The 19,616-nt window shown below is 48.1% G+C and overlaps 1 protein-coding gene across 2 annotated transcripts in view; it reads right to left on the reverse strand.

Annotated features, from left to right (window-relative positions):
- Positions 1-10,999, reverse strand: part of LOC134337862 (glycoprotein endo-alpha-1,2-mannosidase-like) — a 54,623-nt gene extending 43,624 nt beyond the window's left edge. For both annotated transcript variants that reach the window (XM_063033178.1, XM_063033181.1), the window contains exon 1: positions 10,911-10,999. The gene's annotated coding sequence lies outside the window, so the exon portion shown is untranslated. The remainder of the gene's footprint in view (positions 1-10,910) is intronic.
- Between the last annotated feature and the right edge of the window lie 8,617 nt (positions 11,000-19,616).

Here is a 19,616-nt window from a genome sequence, read left to right on the forward strand (position 1 = left end):
ACAGGGAGGCCAACTGGTAGTAGATTTACATTGCATAATTTTACACAAACACTAACCTATTAACTATACAAAAGAAAAGAAATCCATTATTGCTTCTGGAAGAAACGCTAAAATGAGCAAAAATATACTTTTGATCAATAGGTGTTACAAAGATCAACAAAACTACATTTTCACTAGAAGCAACCGTACTACTTAATAATTTTGCAATAGAATAAACAGATCCACAAACTTCTGGTTAAATGTTGTGATCATTCAGTCATAGAACACTACAGCAAAAAAAACTGCCCTTCAGTTCATCTAGTCTATGCTGAACTATTTCCAGTGACCTACATCCAAACCATAGCCCTCCACACCCTACCATCCCTGTAGCTATCCAAATTTTTCTTGAACGCTGAAATCAAACTCACATCCACCACTTCCGCTGCCAGCTCGTTCCACACTCTCACCATTAGCTGAGTGACAAAGTTCCCCTTAAACATTTCACCTTTCACCCTTAACTCAAGATCAGCTTTGCTCAGCATATCCTTCCCAGGGTAGTACAAGTAACTTTTCATCTGGGAGCCTGGTATAAGTGAATGACAGCATAAACTCCAGCGAAAACGAGCCACTGTGGCCTGAGTGCAACTGCACCAAAGATGCATCAGAAACTGGTGGACACAACTCTGAACATCACAGAAAAAGTCCTCACACCATTGAGCACATCTACAAAGAGATTGGACAGCAGCGCAGTTGAAGTAGAAGCATTCACGCGCAGGTCTAGAGCGGAACTTGAAAAGCCCAGTCTCCATAAAAGAGGTACTGTCTAGTGGAGTAGGAGTGGTCTGAATCAGGCTTTGACTCAACAGGCAGAGGTGAGTTTATTTCTTTTTTTCTCATTTAATTCTTGGGAGAATAGTGGGCATGTCTGCAGGGCCAGTCTTATGTTCTGGGTGTCAGATGTGGGATTTCCAGGAGACTTCCAGAATCCCCTGTAGCCACATCGCACCAGGTTCATCGAGATACAGCTCCTTAGAGACCGTGTCAGGGAACTAGAGCTGCAGCTTGATGACCTTCAGCTTAAGGAAAGTGAGGAGGTGATAGACAGGAGCTACAGGGAGGTAATCATACAAAGCTGCAGGAGACTGTCAAGAGAGGGAACGGAAAATGTCAGAGTGGAGAGCACCCTGTGGCCATCCCCTCAACAGTAAGTACTCCATTTTGAGTACTGTTGGGGGAGGGAGGGGGCGACCTACTTGGGGGAAGCAACAGTGGCCATGCCTCTGGCAGAGTCTGGCCCTGTGGCTCAGAAGGGTAGGGAAATGAGGAGTATGGCAGCAGTAACAGGGGACTCTATAATTAGGGGAACAGACAGGTGATTCTGTGCCCCCCAAGTCCGTGATGTTTCTGACCGTGTTCTCAATATCCTGAAAAAGGAGGGTGAGCAGCCATAAGTCTTGGTACATATTGGTACCAATGACATATGCAGAAAAAGGAAGAAGGTCCTGAAAAAAAAAAATACAAGGAGTTAGAAAGGAAGCTGAGAAGCAGGATCTCAAAGGTAGTAATCACAGGACTGCTGCCTGTGCCACACGACAGTAAGGAAAGGAATAGAATGAGCTGACATGTTAACCGTTATTAATGTAATCCCAATCTCTTTGTATCATTACTATTATCGTTATGTTTATCAATTTCGAAACTTAATAAAGATTGAAAAAGAATGAGGTGACAGATAAATGTGCGGCTGAAGGATTGGAGCAGGGGGCAGGGATTCAGATTTTTGAATCATTGGGACCTCTTCTGGGGCAGGTGAGACCTGTACAAAAGGGGCAGGTTGCACTTGAATCCAAGGGGGACCAATATTCTTGCGGGCAGGTTTACTCTAGCTGTTGGGAGTGGCTTAAACTAATATGGCAGTGGGATGGGAATCAGTATGATAGAGCTGAGGATGAGCCAGCAGGTTTACAAGTAGATGATGGGTGTAACATGAATGTAAGGAAGGACAAGCCAATGATTGGGTACAAATGTAGACAGAGCTGAGTTAAATTATATCACAGAGGCAAAATTCATAAGGGCGAAAAATGCAGGTGTGAAGGTGCTGTATTTAAATGCACGTAGTATTCGGAATAAAGTGGACAAACTTGTGGCGCAATATCACGTTGTGGGCATCACTGAGTCGAGGCTAAAAGAAGGTCATAGTCGGGAGTTTAACATCAAAGGATATACTTTGTATCAAAAGGACAGGCTGGAAGGCATAGGTGGTGGTGTGGCTCTGTTGGTAGGAGATAGAATTACATCTTTAGAAAGAGGTGACACAGGGTCAGAGAGTGTTGAATCTTTATGGATGGAGTTAAGAACCTGCTAGGGCAAAAAAAAACATTATGGGAATCATACATAGGCCTCCAAATAGCAGCCAAGATGTGGGGTTAAGATTGTAAAGGAACTGGAAAAAGCATGTAAACAACAGGAATTCTGCAGATGCTGGAAATTCAAGCAACACACATCAAAGTTGCTGGTGAACGCAGCAGGCCAAGCAGCATCTATAGGAAGAGGCGCAGTCGACGAAGGGTCTCGGCCTGAAACGTCGACTGCGCCTCTTCCTATAGATGCTGCTTGGCCTGCTGCGTTCACCAGCAACTTTGATGTGTGTTGCTGGAAAAAGCATGTACTAAGACTAACACCACAACTGTAATGGAGGACTTCAATATGCAACGGAATTGGGAAAATGAGTTTGGTGTCAGATCACAAGAGAGGGAATTTGTTGAATGCCTACGAGATGGATTTTTAGAGCAGCTTGTGCTTCAGCCTACTCGGGGAAAGGCCATCTTAGATTGGGTGTTGTGTAATAACCCAGATCTTATTAGGGAGTTTAATGCAAAGGAACATTATATGATTGAATTTATACTGCAATCTGAGAGGGAGAAGCACAAGTCACATGTATCAGTATCACAATTATTGTCAAGGGAATTACAGAGGCACGAGAGAGGAGCTTGTCCAGGTGAATTGGAAAGGGATACTGATGGGAATGATGGCAGAGGAGAGATGGCTAAAGTTTCTGAAAATAGTTTACAAAGCGCAGGAGTAGTAGTTCTCAAATGGCAGGGCCAGGCAAACATGGCTGATAAGGGAAGTTGAGGACGGCATAAAAGCCAAGGAAAGGTAGCAAAAGTGAGTGGGAAGTTGAGTGATTGGGAAGTTTTTAGCCAATATTATAAAGCAGGATACTAAAAGTTTATTCAGTTATATAAAGAGAAAAAGGGAAGTGAGAGTTGATATTGTATCACTGGAAAATGATGCTGGTGACGTACTAATGGGGGACAAGAAATGGCACAAGTACTTGGCATCAGCTTCACTATGGAAGACACCAGCAGTGTGTCAGAGATCCTTGAGTGTCAGGAATGAGTGCTATTGCTATTACAAAGGAAAAAGTGCTACGCAAACTCAAAGGTGGATAAGTCACCTAGACCAGATTGACTACATCCCAGAGTTCTGAAAGAGGTTGCTGAAGAGACAGCAGGTGCATTGGTTATGATCTTCCATTTGATTCTGGCATCGTTCCAGAGGACTGGAAAATTGCAAATGTCACTCCACTCCTTAAGAAGGGAGGAAGGCAAAAGAAAGAAAACTACAGGCTAGTTAGCCTAATCTCAGTGGTTGGGAAAGTGCTGGAGTCCATTTTTAAGGATAAGGTTTCAGGGTAATTGGAGACAAATAATAAAATAAGACACAGTCAGCATGGTTTCTGCAAAGAAAAATCTTGCCCGACAAATCTGTTAAAGATTTCTTCAAGGAAGTAACAAGCAGGGTGGACAAAGGAGAGGCAGTGGATGTCATTTACTTGGATTTTAAGGTGGTGTCTGATAAGGTGCCATACATGAGGCTGTTTAACAAGATTAAAATCCCATGGCATTACAGCAAAAATACTGGAATGGACAGATGAATTGACAGACAGGAGGCAGTGAGTGAGAATGAAGGCTGCCTTTTCTGGTTGGCTGCCAGTGACTAGTGGTGTTCCTCAGGGGGTTGGTATTAGGACTGCTACTTTTCACATTGTTTCTCAATGATTTAGATAATGGAATTGATGCAAAGTTTGCAGATGATACAAAGATAGGTGGAAGGGTAGTTAGTGCTGAGGAAGCAATGAGATTGCAGGAGGACTTGAAATTGGAAGAATGGGCAAAAAAGTGGCAGATAGAATACAGCGTTGGGAAATGTACAATAACACATTTAGGTAAAAGGAACAATAGAGGTGCAAAGGGACTTCGAAGACCTTGTGTAAGACTGCCAGAAGGTTAACTTACAGGTTGAGTCTGTGGTAAAGAATACAATGTTGGTATTCATTTCAAGGGGAATAGAATGCAAAAACAAGCAGACAATGCCGAGGCTTTAGAAGACACTGGTCAGGCTGCACTTGCAGTACTGTCAACAGTTCTGGGCCCAGAAAGGATGTGGTGTCATTGGAGAGAATTCAGAGGAGGTTCACGAGGATGATTCCAGGAATGCTGGGGTTAACATATGAGGAGCTTTGGGCCTGTACAAACTAGAATTTAGAAGACTCTCATTGAAACCTACTAAATGATGAAAGAACTATATATATAGATGTTTTCTATGGTGGTGGTGTCCAAACTAGAGGACATAGCCTGAAAATTGAGGGGTGACTCTTTAGAACAGAGGCAAGGAGAATTATTTTTAGCCAGAGTAGTGAATCTGTGGAGTGCTCTGCCACAGACAGCTGAGGAGGCTAAAACTATGGATATATTTAAAGTGAAAATTGATAGTTTCCTGATTTAGAAACATAGAAAATAGGTGCAGGAGTAGGCCATTCGGCCCTTCGAGCCTGCACCGCCATTTATTATGATCATGGCTGATCATCCAACTCAGAACCCCGCCCCAGCCTTCCCTCCATACCCCCTGACCCCTGTAGCCACAAGGGCCATATCTAACTCCCTCTTAAACATAGCCAATGAACTGGCCTCAACAGTTTGCTGTGGCAGAGAATTCCACAGATTCACCACTCTCTGTGTGAAGAAGTTTTTCCCAATCTCGGTCCTAAAAGGCTTCCCCTCTATCCTCAAACTGTGACCCCTCGTTCTGGACTTCCCCAACATCGGGAACAATCTTCCTGCATCTAGCCTGTCCAATCCCTTTAGGATCTTATACGTTTCAATCAGATACCCCCTCAATCTTCTAAATTCCAACGAGTACAAGCCCAGTTCATCCAGTCTTTCTTCATATGAAAGTCCTGCCATCCCAGGAATCAATCTGGTGAACCTTCTTTGTACTCCCTCTATGGCAAAGATGTCTTTCCTCAGATTAGGGGACCAAAACTGCACACAATACTCCAGGTGTGGTCTCACCAAGGCCTTGTACAACTGCAGTAGTACCTCCCTGCTCCTGTACTCGAATCCTCTCGCTATAAATGCCAGCATACCGTTCGCCTTTTTCACCGCCTGCTGTACCTGTATGCCCACTTTCAATGACTGGTGTATAATGACACCCAGGTCTCGTTGCACCTCCCCTTTTCCTAATCGGCCACCATTCAGATAATAATCTGTTTTCCTATTTTTGCCACCAAAGTGGATAACTTCACATTTATCCACATTAAATTGCATCTGCCATGAGTTTGCCCACTCACCCAACCTATCCAAGTCACCCTGCATCCTCTTAGCATCCTCCTCACTGCTAACACTGCCGCCCAGCTTCGTGTCATCCGCAAACTTGGAGATGCTGCATTTAATTCCCTCATCCAAGTCATTAATATATATTGTAAACAACTGGGGTCCCAGCACTGAGCCTTGCGGTACCCCACTAGTCACCGCCTGCCATTCTGAAAAGGTCCCGTTTATTCCCACTCTTTGCTTCCTGTCTGCCAACCAATTCTCTATCCACATCAATACCTTACCCCCAATACCGTGTGCTTTAAGTTTGCACACTAATCTCCTGTGTGTCAGGGCATCAAAGGTTATGGCAAGAAGGCAAATGTATGGGGTTAGAAACATAGAAAACCTACAGCACAACACAGCCCCTTCAGCCCACAAAGCTGTGCCAAGCATGTCCTTACCTTAGAACTACCTAGGCTTACCCACAGCCCTCTATTTTTCAAAGCTCCATGTACCTGTCCAGGAGTCTATCTGCCTCCACCACCACCACTGGCAGCCCATTCCACGCACTAACCAATCTCTTTGTGAAAAACTTACCCCTGACATCTCGTCTGTACCTATTTCCAAGAACCTTAAAATTATGCCCTCTCGTGCTAGCCATTTCAGCCCTGGGAAAAAGCCTCTGATTATCCACACGATCAATGCCTCTCATTATCTTGTACACCTCTATCAGGTCACCTCTCATTCTCCGTCGCTCCACGGAGAAAAGGCCAAGTTCACTCAACCTATTCTCATAAGGCTCCCCAATCCAGGCAACGATCCGGTGTTGAGTGGAATCCGGGATCAATCACGATGGAATGATGGAGAAGACTCGGTAGACTGAATAGCCTAATTCTGCTCCTTTGTCTTATGGTCCTATGGTCTAAGGAGTGTTGCCACAAGAAGGCAGCATCCATCATCAAGAACTCCCACCATCCAGGCGAGGCTCTCTTCTTGCTACGGGGGGGGGGGGGGTAGAGAAGCATTAAGTTCCACACCACCATGTTCAGCAACAGTATTACCCTACAATCATTAGCTCCTGAACCAGAGTAGATATCTTCACTCACCTCAACCCTGAACTGATTCCACAACTTATAGACTCAATTTCAAAGACTTGAAGTAAGAACATAATACATCATGGCTGATCCATTTCCCTCTCAGCCCATCTCATACAGCTCATTCTCTCAGTCTGGACGTAGGTGCCACTGGGGAAAAAAGCAATTACTTCCCACCCAGAGTTCTCTTTAAGAGCCTCATAGTTCTATACCTACTGGAACATTCGCTCTGGTGGAGGTCTACTATAAAAACAGGTTCCAGTTCCATAATGTTACAATACCGTAACAGTTTAGCGCTATTCCTGAAGCAGAAACCTGTGCTCAATTTGTGTCGGTTGCTCGAAAAGTGTCTGTACATTTTCCCAGTGACTGTGTGGGTCTCCTCCCACACCCAGACATACAGGTCAGTAGGTTAACTGGTCACCAAGTGTAACTGGGCAGTGTGGGCTTGTTGGGCTGGAAGGGCATATTACTGTGCTGTATGTCTGAATAAAACAAAAATAAACTTAACAAGGCAAGAATGAATAACAAAATATTGCCAAGCTCAAGTTCAGCATGTGATCAGAAAGGGAACATGCAAGACGAGGATGAGCGACACATCCTCAATCTTCTTGGTGGCAGATGCTGTAGCTACTGTCCAACTTGGGTGGAAGGAATGAAAGCTTTGGGTCTTCCGGTAAGATGGTGGTGCATTCGATCGCAGCAGCTCCTATGGGGCCAACCAAAGGTGTTATGGTCTTTTTAAGATATTTTACAATCTCAAGACTCTGTTGGATATTAAGAACTTAAAGTACCGCAGGTCTACCCCATTAACCAGTTTCTCGTTAGTGGAGAAATTGAACGAGCTGAACTTGGTGCACAAAGGAGGTGTGCAAGGCAACAGTGACTTTTCTTGTGATCGCAAGATCCTGTTGGACAATGTTAATGTGGAGTGCTGCGGGTCCAATACACTGATTTATTGGCAGACGGCAGGGGAGCTATGCGACCTCGGTCGTAGCGAGGACTATGCCTCAGGCTTCAGTGTTACGGTGACCCAGGAGAGAGGCATCACAGCCGGTGTGCTGCACCGGAGGCTGTGTGGAGTGGTGACCAAGCTGGGGGTCAGAGCTCCCCCCGCCATCCCCGGTGTTTGCTCAGCAGAAGACAAGCTGTATTGTATTCAACTGCAGGCTGCTGCAATGTTTATGGACTCAGGGACTTGGACTATATTTTTTTTAGTGTGGATGTATTTTACTGATATCTTACACGTTTTTGCTACCTTATATGTGCCTTGTACTGCGTGTGACTGTTGGTACTGTGTTTTACACCTTTGCCCGGGAATAACACCATTTCGTTTGGCTGTATTCCTGGGTTCATGTATGTACGTTGAATGACAATTAAACTTCAACATGAACGAGCTGCCATTCAAGCAAACTGCTTTACCATGAATGAGGGTGGATTCCCTTCACGGGGAATGCCTGGGCATGAATTTTTTTTTTAATGTAGGGAGACTGATGCCCGGGCAGCCACCACATGGTACTTGACAGATTGGGGCCAGAGTCCAGTGGTATGGAATGCAAGGTGGCCTTCCTCTGCCTTCACTTCCACCAGCTCCACCACTGAGGTCGCGGTTGGATCGCTCTTTGTCTGGAATCTTCCCCCTTGACCTTACCGCCATGGGTGACCCTACCAGGAGCTAAGCTCCAGACAGCATCGCTTTCAGGAACTCAAAAGCTTCTCAAGGTGATCATCCTCCGAGAAGACCATGGATGAAATCAAGCCTCTCAATCTTTCCCAGGACTGTTGTTTGAGGATTTGAGCCTCTTGCTGCAAGACACCCAGCCACAGATCTCCATTTGTAGACACAGTCATTATCATCAATGGTTCCCATTGTTCATCTCTGCCATGGATGGTCCCAAGCCCAGCTGCCAAAGGAAGAGGGATAGGCATGGGGCCAGCAAACACATCCCGTAAAACAGTATTAAAGAAATGCCAAGATAAGCTCCAAAGACCTCATCCCTGGATGAGGAAGGATCGTTACCTAGAAAGAAGATGGTGACCTCACTGGGGACAATTTGTAAGACTATTCCCTAATTCAATTTAAAGTGGTTCATAGAGCACATATGTCCAAAGATAAGTTAGCGCGTTTTTACTCGCATATTAATCCTTTTTGTGACAGATGCTCGGGGCAGATAGCCTCTTTAACTCATATGTTTTGGTCTTGCCGTACTTTGGAAACTTTTTGGAGAGATATTTTTAATATTATTTCTAAGGTATTAAATATAGATATCTCTCCTCACCCTATTACTGCTATCTTTGGACTACCTAAAACTTCTAGTAATCTTTCCCCTTCAGCCCGTAGAATGATTGCATTTCTTACTTTAATGGTGAAAAGATGTATTTTACAACATTGGAAAGAGCTTAATGCTCCAACTACCTTTTTTTGGTTCTCTCAGACGATTTTATGTTTGAATCTGGAGAAAATTAGAAGTAACCTTTATGATTCATTTAAATTTGAACAGATTTGGGGACCTTTTATTCGATATTTTCATTTAATGTAATATATACCCTTCTTGTTTTTTTTTTCACTGTTTTTAATGGAGGTCGGGATTGAGGACGTGATTTTAAGTTTAACTCTGTTTGGTTTCAAGTTAGCCCATTGCTTTGCTTTGCTTTTAGTTAGTTGCACGGTGGGTTTTTTTCTTTTTTTTTCTATTGATATATATAAAATTTAGTATACTATTATGTTATCTTGGTTTCTTATGTTTAAATTACATTGTTTGTAGTTTTTTTTTGGTATTGATACCTTCTGGAATTTTATTATATTTTAACATTGTATTAATGTTTATATGGCTTACCTTTTCGTATACTTATTCAATAAAAAGATTTAAAAAGAAAGAAACAATTTGTAAGACTGACTCTGGACAGAGGACTCTGGACAGCTTCACGCAGTGGCGTATGCCCCAGTAGGGGTGATGGCCTTGAGAAGAAATAGTTTCCCTCACTCCCCACACAAACCTCTTCCCCTGCAGGATGCAGGCGGCAGGTAACTCTGCTGTTGAATATCAAAGATAAAGGTTCAATTCTTGTTGCTGGTCACATCTAGTATTTGTGACATAAATATAACTTGCTACTTGGCAGACATCATCAGCCCTAGCCTGAACATTATCATGAGTTGGTTTGGTTTCTCAGATGCACCAAATACAATTGGGTGCTGTGTTATCATTAAATGTGCCCACTTCTAAGATCAGGAATAGAAATTTTGTGGATATGGCATACAGATTCCAAAATGTACTCTATTTCATCACATCCCACAGAGAGAGAGAGAGGAATTCAGTTACGTAAACAAAAAGTAAGGTATCTGAGGTCAGCAGCATTTACATCTGCGCACTTGGCCTGCTGCCCACCCAAACCACAGCCGTATGACTGAAGAGGTGTCTCAGTGAACAGTCCGGAGATTAATAGTCTGACAGCTTCTCACGCCAGTCCCCAGAAAGAGCTACCAGCGCCAAACTTCCCTTGACACTACCCCAAACAAGATTCTGAACTTTAACCAGTTGAAGTTCTTTGTGTCCACCAGTCTTCCAAACTTGAATGTAACAGTCAATTTTAGTTTCTACACCTATCCCCCCCAACCATTTAGAAACCCCAACAGCCAGTTCCTCAGGTAACATCATTCCAGCCCCTTGACTACTAAATGGCACTGAAATGATCAACAACCTCCACCATCTCTGTACTCAGATCTCACCCCCCCACCCCCCATCACACAGCTCCAGGGTCCTTCTCCCCAACTGCAATGTGCCAGGAATCATCCCCCACTCAGGGGTTAACAACCAAAACCCACCCAGCTCCCAGGGTTACACCTCACCCACCCACCCAGCTCCCAAGGTTACACCTCACCCACCCACACTGTTCTCAGGGTTACAACCCACCCACCGCTCCGGGGGGGGGGAGAGGGTGTCACACACCCCACTTCTACTTGTACTGCTCCTGGGTTTTATTTTCACCCTTCCCTTAGACACCCTCCTCTCCAACACTGCCCCTCTCTTTCGCTCAGCCTCAGTCCGTGCTCCCCCTCCTTTACTGCTCGCTCTCCCACTATCCCTACTCCCCGTTTCCCCATGCCCTCACGTTAGTCCCCTCCTCCCTATCTCGGGTTCACTCGCCCCTCACTCTGATTCATTCCCCCCCACTCTACCCTACCCTACCCCAATGCCTCCGGTTCACTCTTCCCTTCTCCCGACCCTATCCCCTCGCTCACCTCCTCAATTGGCGAAGGGCAGCACAGGACCTGCCGCCACAAACATCCGGTCACGTGGCGTGCAAAGGCACAGGCGCAGCAGCGCGCGAATGGGGCGGAGCTGTCCACCCGCTGTCAATCAATCGGCCGCCGGCGCCTAACACCGCGCCCCCTGTGGCGGGGCTTGGTCCCGCACCCGTCCGACGCTCCGCGGCTCCGACTTGGCTGCGGTGGGGAAGGTGTGGGGGTGGAAACACCCGCATCCCGCCCAACCACCGACGTTCAGCTGCGGTTCTCTTTACGAGGCTGGTCTGACTTCACCAGAAAACATTTTAGACCATCGGACATTAGGCTGTTCCCCATCGTTCTCTCCTCTATTCCATTATACACACAAACTGCTGGAGGAACTCAGCAGGCTAGGCAGAATCTACGGAAAAGAGTACAGCCGACATTTCTGCCCGAAACTTCTGCTGGGTCCTTTTCCATTAAATGCTGCCTGACCAGCAGAGTTCCGCCAGTATTTTGTGTCTGTACCTAATTATAATCTTCCCTTTCCTACAGTATGTAAGGGGTTTCTTCTTTTATGTTACTGCGAAGGCTCATAAAATAGCTTCTTTGTTATGTTAGAATAAAAATGGCTTTTCTGTAATAATAAATACGATGTAAGGAGTTCTCTCTCTCTGCTTGTTTAGGTTATACTATCGATAAGAGAGAGAACGAACCAATGAGTGTCCATGTTATTCTTTTAGTGGGTGATATTCTGTCTCATATGGCTGGGAACCGTGTGGTTTGGCGGGTTTTTCGGGAGGAGACCCGAAGAGGAAGGACGTGCTGGCAGCGCTCTTGTCGACCACCGTGGCTGGTCCCGAGTGGCGAGTCGAGGGGGTCGGAGGGGATCGAAAGGCGGAAAGAGGATCCCGTTATTTGAGCTCCAATTGTTGTGCACGAAGTGGTTGAACTCTGATAAGTTTGGCGCCTTTTACTTTCCCTTTTATGTTGTATCTCTGTTAATTACATGGTTCCAGTAAGATTTATGAAGTGTAATCTGTAAATCGTACATTGTGTGCTGTCTGATATTTGATGTGTGAGTTTCTACTGTACACAGCGACGACGCAACCGTGAGACACGGTTTGGCGGGCGGACGGGGTTTCCCCTGGATAAACCCGAGCCGATAGCGACTGGGATAAGGTTGTCGGCTGGTGTGAGCTGGAGGACGTGCTGGTTCATCGTGCGTGCGTGTTAAGTGGGTTGGATTTCCGCACTTCGGGAGATGTGCTGGAGCGGGGGTTGCGTCTGATCACCGCTACCGGCCGGGCGGAACTGGTGGCGAGGCGGTGCGGCAGGGAGATGGAGTCCGGCTGGGTGTTGGTCCGGACGAGCGCCGACGTCGGTCAGCGTCCCGGGGGCGGCGGCGGGGCCGTGGGGCCTCCACACCCTTCTGGACCTGGGGGCCGAATGTGAGGGGACGCCGTTCGCATGGACGGGAGACTCCTGGGCGCTCTTAGCGGACTTCCAAAACATGTGGCAGGGAAGAGGGGAAAAGCTCTCAGAGTACATTTTCCAGCTGGAGATAATGCTTGCTAGGTTGCGGCGCCGAGGGGTAGTGAAGGGGAACGAGGTGGCGAGGTTGAGGATGAGTCAGATATTTAGAGGTTCCCTGGAGGAGGACAAGGTGGCCTGGGGTCTCCGGCTGTCCTATAAAAGGAGCCCCCCTCCATCGTTCATCCAGCTGATTAGAGAGGTGCAGGAGGATGAGAGCGTGTTGGCCCGGAAAAGGGTCTCGGGCCACTGGGGATGGTCCTCATCGGTACGGGAGGTGGTGGCAGGGTTGAGAACCGAGCGATCCAAGGGGGCCCAGGTGGGTAGGGACCCCTCACGTGAGTGGGTTGACAAGGAGAGCACCCCCTTCAGGGGCGGGCCACGCAGTGGGCTGGGAGTGGGGGGCGTCCCGGGAGGAGAGGGGCGGCGGGTAGCCTGTGCTATAACTGTGGGAAAGAGGGGCATCTCCGGCGGGAATGTGAGCGGCAGGGTGTGTGCTACCACTGTGGGCAAGAGGGACACTTCAAGAGGGATTGTGAGAGACAAGGCACCCTGCGGAGGGCAAGCCGCCGGGCGACCAAGAAGGAAGAGGTGTTGGGAAACTTAGGAGAGACTCAGTGAGGGAACGGACTGGAGTCTCTGGAGGAACACGTTCCCCGAAATCTGCCATGGGAGTCCGGCAAGCCCAAGCCCTTATTCCGGACGGATTAGTGGGACCCCGCTCCAGCATGTCCCTACGGATAGAGGGAATCTTTGCAAGGGCCATCCTCGATACCTTGTCGCAGGTCACCTTATTGTACTGGTCGCTCTACAACAAGTAACTAAAGCATTTTTAGATTATGAGGATACGCAGTCCTCTTTTATTGTCATTTAGTAATGCATGCATTAAGAAATATAAAATGTTTTTACAGAATCATATCACGAAAACACATGACAAACCAACTTAAAAACTAACAAAAATCACATAATTATAACATATAGTTGCAACAGTGCAAAGCAGTACCGTAATTTGATAAGAACAGACCATGGCACAGTAAAAGTCTCAAAGTCTTTCGAAAGTCCCATCATCTCACGCAGACAGTGAACCTCCAGCGCCGCCAACTTGCCGATGCAGCATCCTGGAAGCATCCGACCACAGTCCGACTCTGAGTCCATCCAAAAACTCTGAGCCTCCGACCACCTCTTCGACACTGAGCACCATCTCTGCCGAGCGCTTCGACCCCAGCCCCGGCAACAGGCAATACGCAAAGCCGAGGATTTGGGGCCTTCGTCTCCGGAGATTCTCGATCGCACAGTAGCAACGGCAGCGAAACAGGCATTTCAGAAGATACTCCAGATGTTCCTCCGTGCTTCTCACGGCTGTCTCCATCAAATCAGGATTGTGCATGGCATCCTACTTCACAAATACGATATTCATTCAGAACGGCTGCGTGCGTTTGCCAGTAACCCTGTTTAATGCCCTGGAGATTTGGGGTATAAGTGATGGTGATTACCCGTACGATGGGTACCTGTCGGTGAGATTGGAATTCTCGGAAGGCGATGTGGGAGTGTCTAAAGCCCTTGAGATGGTGTTGGTTTGTCCATATCCAGTGGAAACAGGTGGCACTGCGCTTCTGGACTAACTCCCCTCTGGTGCGACGGCTCTTGGGAGCCTGTAAGGAGAAGGCGGGGGAGAACTTTCTGGAGACCCTCTCGGTACACCCAGTGGTTCGAGCTGTGTTTGAGGAAGCGGGTGGCCACAGGGGGCTGGATCCTGAGTTCAAACGAGGTGCGTTGTGGTGTACTCAGGCGAGGCCTAAAGTGATATGGCTAGGGGAGGTGGCACTAGTGCTGGGGACCCCCAGATTCCCCGGAGTACCAGCGGGCAAGACCCTGTTAGTAGACGCCCCGGAAGACCTTGAAGGGGAGTCCCGGTTCCTGGCTGGGGTGCTGGTGAGACCTGAATTGCAGAGGCCCTCAGTTGTACAGGCACGCTGGATGGGGGTGATGGTAAGGAACACAACGGAGTGGGAGATCACCTTTAAGCGCGGGATGCCCCTCGCGCTCTTGTTCCCGGTTATGGTGATGTCTAGCGCCCCTGTGAGGCCCACTGGAGGAGAACTATTGGAGAATAAGGGGCGGCTGACGGAGGAGGCCTTTAATTTTAAAGACTCCCCTGTACCGCCGGAGTATAAGAGCAGGCTGGTGGAGAAGATGCTGAAGCTAGGGGATGTCTTTTCTCAGGGCGAGTTTGATGTGGGATGTTCCAAGAGCACTCGTCACACTATCCGGGTGACAAATGACAGCCCGTTTAGAGAAAGGTTGTGATGGCTGGCCCTGGCTGACGTAGAAGATGTGCGGCAGTTGAAGGATTTAGGGATTATCGAGGAGTCCCGGAGCCCCTATGTGTCCCCCATAGTGGTGGCTAGGAAGAAAAATGGGAAGGTACGCATGTGCGTGGACTATACGACCCTGAACCGGCGCACTGTCCCTGACCAGTCTACGGTCCCGAGGGTTGAAGATGCGTTGGCCTGTTTGAGTGGTGCACAGTGGTTTAGTGTATTGGATTTGCAGAGTGGGTATTACCAGATTCCGATGAGAGACTGATAAAGAGAAGACAGCCTTTATCTGTCCCCTGGGATTCTTTCAGTTCGAACGAATGCCCCAAGGCATATCGGGGGCCCCAGCCACCTTCCAGAGGGTCATGGAGAGGACAGTGGGGGATATGAACTTGCTGGAGGTGTTGGTGTATCTGGATTGTGAGGGGATCCAGGAGTGCCCCTATTAACTGATTGAAGAGAGACAGAGAGATACATTCATCATTGATGCTTTGTTTGGAAAGGAGAGAGAGACAGAGTTATTTACCACCGATATGTTGCTTTTGTAAAGAGAGAGAGGGAGATGAAGATTAACGGTTGGACTGTCATTTTAAGGCATTGGAAGTAACTTTGGATTTTTACTGAGTTTGGAGTTGGAGACAGCACTGAGCAGCTCGAAAGTTGCTATGGTGACCGAAGGCAGGTTGTTGATGTTACTTCCAAGGACAGGTTGCCTGCTTGTGCACTACTTTGCAGACAAAGGAAGGAGGGACTCTTTAAATGACAGGTGATGCTCAGCCTGGTGAAATAAATGGGAGATCAGATGATACAGACCTCAGGACACATGATCTAGACACTGAATGAGCATTGTTGTGCCCGCAAAGAAAGTGGGTTTTGGAGGATCGATCAGGCGGATCGATCCAAATTGCTATTCCATCGGTGAAGAAGGGGTTGACTGGTGGGGAGTTGTCTATGTCCACCCTTGCCGGGGTGATAGCTCCACCACAGGAAAACTGGTCCCCCTGGTTAAAGTCACAGTCGGTGACTTGTAAAGGATTTCGGAGGACGACGAGGAGATCAACGGCATCAGCTCACCTGAAAACTCAACTCACTCTCTCACTCTCTCTCCATCACTACTCAACTAAATACCACGAACTGAACTGAACTGAACTTTACTTATCATCGTAAGACTGTATCTTTTTACCCCTAGACTTAAAGAAGATTGGTTTTTCATACATATATATTCCACACTTACCTTTATACATAATCATCACTAACCTGTTTGATTTATCTACATTTATATTACTGTATTGCGTAGTTACTAATAAATATTAGTAGTTTATAGCAATACTGGACTCCAAAGTGTTTTCTATTTCTGCTACACCAGCAACTTTGATGTATGTTGCTTGAATTTCCAGCATCTGCAGAATTCCTGTTGTTTTCTATTTCTGCTGGTTTCTTTATCCCCGTCACGGGGTACGTGACAGGATGACTTGATAGTGTTTGGATCTACTTTGGAAGAACGTGAGGAGCAGCTGCTGAAGGTGTTAAGCCGGCTGAAGGAGGAAGGGTTGAAACTTTCCCTGGATAAATGCCAGTTCTGCAAGATGTCGGTCGGCTATGTTGGACACATAATCTCACGAGATGCAGTGGCTACTGATCCGGCTAAGATAGATGCAGTGACCACCTGGCTGAGACCCCAGACTGTGAGCGCCATGCGCTCGTTCTTTGGGTTCTGTGGGTATTACCGGCGATTCGTGAAAGGATACGCTAGAGTGAGTCACCCCTTGAACAAGCTTTTGTGTGCCTATCCCCCCATGGGGAAGATAAGGAAGGGGGACCGAGGGCAGGAAGCAGGAGGATATCTGAACCCGTCGGAGCCCTTTGGATCGAGGTGGGATGCTCAATGTGAGGAGGCGTTCCAATTGCTGAAAAGGGCGCTGACACAGGCCCCGGTGTTGCCTTTTGCCGATCCCCTGGAAGTCGTATGTGCTACACACTGATGCCAGCCGAGAGGGGCTGGGGGCTGTCCTGTACCAGGAGCAGGGCAACGGATTGAGGCCGGTGGTGTTTGTCAGCCAAAGTTTGTCGCCTTCTGAGAGAAACTATCCCACTCACAAGTTGGAGTTCCTGGCACTGAAGTAGGCAGTGGTGATCAAGTTGAGCGACTATCTATACAGGGCCAAGTTTGAGGTGAGGACGGACAACAATCCTCTCACTTATATTCTGCCCTCGGCAAAACTGCATGCTACTGGGCACCGGTGGTTGGCAGCCTTGTCTGCCTATGTGTTCAGCCTGAAGTACCGGCCAGGGAGCCGGAACGTCGACACAGATGCTTTATCTCGTCGGGCACATGAGGGGTCGGGCACAGACGAGGAGTGGGAGAGCGTCCCTGCACCGGGAGTAAAGGCCATGTGTCAATTTGCGAGCGACACTAAAGCAGGAGCCCCGATGGGGCCGGATCGGGCAGTGGATCAATTGGGGGTTGGTGATGACGCACTACCCACTCTTTACTGTAATTTGACTGCTCTGAGGAACAGGCAGCTGCCGGAGTTGAGCCCCCAGGAAGTGGGGGCAGCTCAGCAGGATGACCTGGGCATTGGCACTATCTGGTACGCAGTTAGCCGGGGTGATATGGGGCAGGTGGAGAAAGTGAAACATGCCTTCGTTCCCCTATTACTGAAGGAGTGGCCTCGGTTGAAGCTGAAGAACCTCGTCCTGTACCGGGTCACGTCGCCCCCGGACCACCCCCGCCGCTGGCAGCTGGTCATGCCTGAGAAGTATCAGAAGACTGTACTCCAGGCTCTACATGATGATTCCGGGCATTTGGGGGTGGAACAGACCTATGGATTACTCAAGGACCAGTTTTACTGGCCCCGGATGAGGGGGGAGGTTGAAGAATACTGTAAGACCTGCGGTCATTGCATCAGGAGGAAGACCCTGCCTGTGCAGGCGGCCCCGTTATCCCATTTGCAGAGTGCGGGACCCATGGACCTGGTGTGTATGGATTTCCTGTCTATTGAACCAGACACCAGCAGCACCGCGAATGTCTTAGTCATCACGGATCACTACACTAGGTAGGTTCAGGTGTTTCCCACTAAGGACCAGAAAGCGACTACAGTGGCGAAGGTGTTATGGGAGAGGTACTTTGTTCATTATGGCCTTCCCCGGCGGATCCACAGTGATCAGGGACAGGACTTCGAGAGCAGGTTTATACATGAATTACTTGGTATGCTTGGGGTCAAGAAATCCAGGACCACCCCCTATCACCCGCAGGGTGATCCTCAGCCCGAGAGGTTTAACTGGACCCTGTTGGACATGCTCGGGACTCTGGAGATCGGTCAGAAGAGTAAGTGGAGTCAGGACATTGGGCATTAATTGCACCCGCAATGACGCTACGGGGTACTCGCCTTATTATCTGATGTTCGGGCGGGAAGCGATGTTGCCTATTGACCTTTGTTTTGGGACTGAAGCAGGTGAAATACCTTCGAAGCCATATCTGACGTATGTGTCGATATGAGGAGAGAGTTGAAAAGGGCTTATGAGTTGGCTGAGGCGGCAGCCACCAAGCAGAATCAAAGGAACAAGAGGAGGTATGATCAGAAAGTGAAGTTCGCCCAACTTATGCCAGGAGACCGGGTCCTCATACAGAATTCAGGACTACCTGGTAAGCACAAGTTGGCGGACCGTTGGGCAGCCACCCCCTATGTGGTAGAGAGTCAGGTGCCGAATCTACCCGTTGATTGGGTGAGACCAGAAGATGGGAAGGGGCCTGTCAAGGTACTCCATCGGAACCACCTATTGCCCCTGGGTCAAGAGGTGCAGGTTGACTAAGAGTCCAAATTGGAGTTTATGCTTAGTACAAGGACCCTGCAGAGGCGCGGGGCGAGGGAAGAGCCCACCGCGAAAGAGACGGGCCTGGGCTCCGCCCCGGAAGGGGATACTGAATTGGAAGACGATGATTCGGATGTGTGGTACCTACTTCCATTTGTTAATTCCCCGGTACCGGGAGAAGAGGCTCCTGACCCTTCCCCCACTGAGTTAGGTGAGAAGAGGGAGAGTGTTGGGGGGGCAGCCTGGGATACAGCTGGCCTTGGAGGGAGAGAGGGTGGAACCTGAACCCGAGACAGAGGGCTCCGAGTAGACAAGGGGTCCCAGTGAGGGAGCGTGCGAGGATTCGACAGGTAGACCCAGGGTGTCTCCAGTGGTATCTGAGCCAGAATGGTCAGCAGAGGAGGTACAGAGGTCTTCGAGAAGTAGGAATCCCCCGGTGAGGTTGACCTATGTAGCACCCGGAGAACAGGGTGTGATCTCTACCACCCTGGGAAATTATGTCACTGATTTATGCACCTGGGTTGGGTTTTGTGTTTTGCAAGGAGGATTGGTGAAATCCTTTAATGTCATGAGGACATGATTTTCTTTGGTGGGGGGAGAGTGTAAGGGATTTCTTCTTTTATGTTACCGCGAAGGCTCATAAAATGGCTTCTTTATGTTAGAATAAAAATGGCTTTTCTGTAATAATGACTGCGATGTAAGGAGTTCTCTTTCTCTCTGCTTGTTTGGGTTATATTATTGATAAGGGAGGGAACGAACCAATGTCCATGTTATTCTTTTAGTGGGTGATATTCTGTCTCATATGGCTGGGAACCGCGTGGTTTGGCAGGTTTTTTGGGAGGAGATCCGAAGAGGAAGGACGTGCTGGCAGTGCTCTTGTCGACCACCGTGGCTGGTCCCGAGTGGCGAGTCGAAGGGGCTCGGAGAGGATCGCATGGTGGAAAGAGGGTCCCGTTCATTGAGCTCCAACGGTTGTGCACGAAGTGGTTGGACTCTGATAAGTTTGGCGCCTTTTACTTTCCCTTTATGTTGTATCTCTGTTAATTACATGGTTCCA

Source organism: Mobula hypostoma, chromosome 2, assembly GCF_963921235.1.
Source record: "Mobula hypostoma chromosome 2, sMobHyp1.1, whole genome shotgun sequence".
Classification (NCBI taxonomy): Eukaryota; Metazoa; Chordata; class Chondrichthyes; order Myliobatiformes; family Myliobatidae; genus Mobula; species Mobula hypostoma.